Source organism: Lutra lutra, chromosome X (genome assembly GCF_902655055.1).
Source record: "Lutra lutra chromosome X, mLutLut1.2, whole genome shotgun sequence".
NCBI lineage: Eukaryota > Metazoa > Chordata > Mammalia > Carnivora > Mustelidae > Lutra > Lutra lutra.
The window spans coordinates 88175213-88180462 of record NC_062296.1 but is presented as its reverse complement, the minus strand read 5'-3'; the positions used below and the strand labels follow the sequence as shown (position 1 = coordinate 88180462).

At 39.2% G+C, this 5250-nt stretch overlaps 1 pseudogene; it reads right to left on the bottom strand.

The window, feature by feature from the left end:
- Positions 1-1294: 1294 nt before the first annotated feature.
- Positions 1295-2599, bottom strand: LOC125092183 (beta-hexosaminidase subunit beta-like; annotated as a pseudogene).
- Between the last annotated feature and the right edge of the window lie 2651 nt (positions 2600-5250).

Below are 5250 nucleotides of genomic sequence, written 5' to 3'. Positions count from 1 at the left end.
TGGATTTAATAAAAATGCCTCTTACATTTCTCTATTAAGCACAGGAGAAATCAGACTTAAATTTAATTACCAAGTATTTTTTTTAGCATGCATTAGATGATTACTGAGTTTGACTCCTTTAATCTGTTGCGGTCATAAATAACCTATAATGACCAAATTCTAAGCCATCCTTACATTCCTTGCAAGGATAAATGCTACTTAACCATTATATAATATTGGCTCAATGCACTGCCAGATTTAAAATGCTGAATTTACTTAGGATTTTGCATACAAGTTCAAAGGCGAGGTTGGCCAAATGCTGGGGTTGGAGGAGGAGGGTAGTTTTCTGATTTTTCTGTGTGATAGTAGCATCAAAAAGTGAGTTTGGGGGCACCTGGGTGGCTCAGTGGGTTAAGCCTCTGCCTTAGGCTCAGGTCATGATCTCAGGGTCCTGGGATCGAGCCCCGCATCCGGCTCTCTGCTCAGCGGGGAGCCTGCTTCCTTCCTCCTCTCTCTGCCTGCCTCTCTGCCTACTTGTCATTTCTGTCTGTCAAATAAATAAAATCTTTTAAAAAAAGTGAGTTTGGGGGGCGCCTGGGTGGCTCAGTGGGTTAAGCCGCTGCCTTCGGCTCAGGTCATGATCCCAGGTCCTGGGTTCGAGCCCCACATCGGGCTTTCTGCTCAGCAGGGAGCCTGCTTCCTCCTCTCTCTCTGCCTGCCTCTCTGCTTACTTGTGATTTCTCTCTGTCAAATAAATAAATAAAATCTTTAAAAAAAAAAAAAAAAAAAAAAAAAAAAAAAAAGTGAGTTTGGGAGCTTATCAGATTGTTAACGCTCTGCAATAGTTTACAAAGCATGAAATCTATGTGAGATTTTGTGAGGTTTTGGAACAATTACTCAAAAAAAAATGGCACCTGAGGTCTTTATTTTTATTTTATGTCTTTATTTTTCTTGACATCACAACTTGTTAAAGGATAGACTATTTGGGAGAACTTTTAAAAGAATCAGATTTGTGTTATATTAACTATAATTTTTAGAAAAATACCATTAACATCTGCTTTGCCTTTATATTTATTTCTTTTTAAAAGTTTTTTCTGTTGTTCTTTTATTAGATTTTAGATTTCACTGTTAATTTCATTTTCTCTGCTTCTCTAGGAAATGTATTTATAACTCTATTTTTCTTCAAGCACTTTTTTTGGCTATACTCCATGTGGGGTTTTTAAATCATTAAATGATACATTTTATTCAAAAACAGAATACAAAATCTTTATTTTTATGATTTCAAAATCAAGTTGATGGTAGTACAGATTGCTGTGGGCTTTGTCCCCTCCTATTTTCTTCTTTGGGCTCATTTTTATATTTTGTACTCATGGTTACAATATCCAGTTTAGGGCACCTGGGTGGCTCAGTTGGTTGAGTGACTGACTGCCTTGGGCTCAGGTCATGATCCCGGACTTCCAGGATCGAGTCCCACATCGGGCTCCCAGCTCCTTGGGGAGTCTGCTTCTCCCTTTGACCTTCTCCTCTCTCATGCTCTCTCTCACTCATTCTCTCTCAAATAAATAAATAAAATCTTTTTTTTTTTAAATCCAGTTTAAAAAAAAATAAAAAGGCTCTGCAGATCTTCCACATCTGACCATCCTGCAGAGGTGAACTATTAGTCTGGTCCAGGCATCCTCTCTATCTTTGACATCCCCCTGACTCCAGAGTCTCTCACCAATGGCACTTGCCCAAGGCCATAATCTCAGAGCGAGGCAAGTTGCATCCACAAATTCTCTCCATAGACCAGCTTCTCCACCAATAATGATTTTTTTCTGTTCTTGAGAACCATCAAAATCAAGAGGGCCCACATTATAGGAATTTCTCTAGTCTTGTCCATAACTAACTGAATCTAAGTACCAAGGAGCAGAAAGGACCACAAGGAATTGTGATTTTGCCCTTTATACATTTGCTCTTTCCATACTTGAGCTGAAGTCCTTGGCTGAAGCTTCCCACAATCATCAAAAAACCTCTTGCTGGACTATGGATCCCTGTTTATGGTTGAAACAAGACCCACAAGCTTTTGAATGTAGAAAGATTCTAGTCTTCTAAAATCTTCACCAAAGCCTTTCTGCTTCATGAAATAATTGGATTTCTGGATTGGACTCCCCACATTTAAATTCTACTTCATCTCCTCCCAAGTGAATGAAATATTTGGAAACACTGTTTTCTTTGAACTAAAGTTTAGTTTCTTTGAACTAAAGTTTAGTTTCTTTGAACTAAACACTAATTTCTTTGAAAAATTTAGATAGGAAGCTGTTAAGTTGAATTCAGAATAGGGTTCATAGCTCTAAATATCCCAGACAGGTTAGGTCCACCGTAACGTGGAGTCACAAGGTCTTCTGAACTTCTCCTGAAGACTGTGTATATCCAGGGTTGTCAGATTCTGGTATGACTCAGGTCCCTTGTAGTGGGGCATATGAGATCACCATATGGACATCATTTGGTGTAGAAACATGAGACAAAGAATAGCTTCCTTTGTTGCTTGACTTGGGAAAAGCGATGCTCTGAAAAGGGGAAGACTGGTCATCAGCCAGGGCAGAACATTAAACTTATTAAAAGCCATGGCATCCTCATAATACTCCCCACACTCTGATGGCTTTGAGTAAAGCCACAGGTCCTTTCAAAGTATAGAATTCATTTGCAGAGATATTGGGGGAAACATCACATTCTGAACCAAGGACAATCTAGACTAGAAGTTGCTGTAACTTGACTGAAGTATTAAGTTTAGGAGGGCCATGGTGCCTTATAGAGGCCAAAAATATAGTCATGATACCGGTGAAACGCTGCTTTTAAGTTTTTAAGTCCAGTTAGTTAACAGTTAACAGTGTTGTATTAGTTTCGGGTATACAAGATAGTGATTCTGCACTTCCATACATCACCTGGTGCTCATCACAACAAACACACTCCTTAAATCCCTTCTTGCAGGAGGGAGCAAGCAGGACAGTGGTGGGCGAGGGGCTGTGGCTGATGTGGAAGTTCTAGGAGGAGAGGTACAGATGGCTTAGAGACATCTGCACCAGGAGTGGTATAGGCCACAGGGCCTGGCCTCTGGGCAGAGACAGGGGCTCAGGGCCAGCACCATGGGCAGTGCCAGCAACATGGACAGCCCCAGCCTGCCATGTTTTTGTTTTTCGTAGGACTGTCATTGACTTTGATTAACCTCATAATTTGCATTCATGTCCTCTTCATTGCAGAAGTAATTTGGGGTATTTGGACTTTTATTTTGTCACTAATTTCTAATTTTATGGCGTGAGGATCAGAAAACATGGCCTGTGATTCCTGCTCTGGAGAATTTGTTGTCTTTCATGTTTGGAAAGAATTTTATCATCAGTCTGTTGGTTATGAAAATATATCAAGTTAAACTTCATAAATATGCAATGAAAAGCTCTACATACCAATGCTTTTGAGTTGTGGATATTGGTTTCTGGGAAGTTGTGTTAAATTCTACCAATATATTTGACAAGTTGTCTATTCTTCTGTATTTCTATTTGTTTTCCTTTACCTACTTCAAAATTGTGCTGTTCAGAGCCATTATACTGTCTTCAAGACATGGATCTGTTGTCAGCATCATTTCTTTTTTCCTCTTACTACTTTTGACTTTCACTCTTACGAATATTAACATTTCTGCCCTTGTGTTTTTTTTTTCACTCTAGCATTTGATGATGTATCTTTTTTAACCTTTACTTTTTCATTTTTTGATGTTATTTCACCTTAAGGCTATTTCTTGTAAACAGCATATTGTTAGATTTTTAAAAAATTGTTCAACCAATCTGTTTTCCTTTTTCCTTTTTTTTTAAAAAAGTATATTTAACCTATCTACATTTAATACAACTGTTATTATTCTTGGATTGATTCCTGCCATCTTATTTCATTTGTTCTCTTTACCATGACTTTGCCCTTATTTCTTCTTTTACTTGTCTACTGTTGTGCTGATACACTGTTTTTTGTTCCACTTAATTTTCTTCTAGCAATCTCAAAACGGTCATCATTTTTCTATTTTAATACTTGATACTTTTAGATTTTTAACAAAAGCATACTTGAAATTATAGTATTTTAGTTGCATTCAAAAGCAATCAGTAATGAGGAATTTGAGAGGCAGGGCAGTGGGTTGTGGGGGGTTGGGAGGGGAAAAAATGAAACAAGATGGGCCTGTGGAGGGAGACAAACCATAAGAGACTCTTAATCTCAGGAAACAAACTGAGGGTTGAAGGGTGGGGAGGTGGGGGAGGGATAGGGTGGTTGGGTGATGGACACTGGGGAGGGTATGTGCTATGGTGAGTGCTGTGAATTGTGTAAGACTGATGATTCACAGACCTGTATCCCTGGGGCAAATAATACATAATATGTTAACAAAAATAAAAAATAAAAATTAAAAAACAAAGGTAATCAGTATCTAAATCCTTCTCCCGAACAAAATGGAAACCTCACTTCCCCTTCTCCCTTTCATTTCCCTTCTGATGGCTAGGATTTCAGATTCCTAGGTTGTATCATTAGTGCTATTATTACTATTTGACTTTTGCCTCTATAATCATGCACAATGATCAATAGCTTTTTCTCGTACTTTGCTGACCACTGTGATTCTGGTGCTACATCTCTCTCATGGCTTCTATTTTCATTCTGGTGGTACTGTAAGTAATATCTTTTTTTTAAGCTTTATTTATTTGAGAGAAAGAGAGGGAGGGAAAGAGAGAGAGAAAGAGCAGGAGGGGAGAAGGACAGAGGGAGAGGGAGAATCTCTAGCAGACTCCCCACTGAGTGCAGAGCCCAACATGGGGCTCGATCTCTCCACCCTGAGATCATGACCCTGAGATCACAGCCTGAGCCAAAACCAAAAGTTGGACACTTAAACAACTGCACCACCCAGGCACCTCCGTAAGTAACATCTTTAAGTAGCACTTTCAAAGTGCCTCCACGAGTCTCTGTATCTCTAAAAAGTCTTAACTTTTCTCGACACTTGAATGGTAGTTTGCTAGGTTATGGGATTCAAAAGCCAAAATCATTTCCCTCCAAGTTTTCAAAATATGTGGCAAGAGGGAAGGGAAGAGGAAAACTACTATCTGTCTAGAGTGGGCCACTCTGCCCACACTTTCAATATGTTCAGTACTTTGCCACCATAATACTCCAAAAGCAGAGGAAGTCATTTGCCCAACCAATATAAGTGGAAACTCGAGCTCTGAAGGGTGTTCTCCTGCCAGAGCTACACAGCAAATGAGCAGCAGGTATCATTTC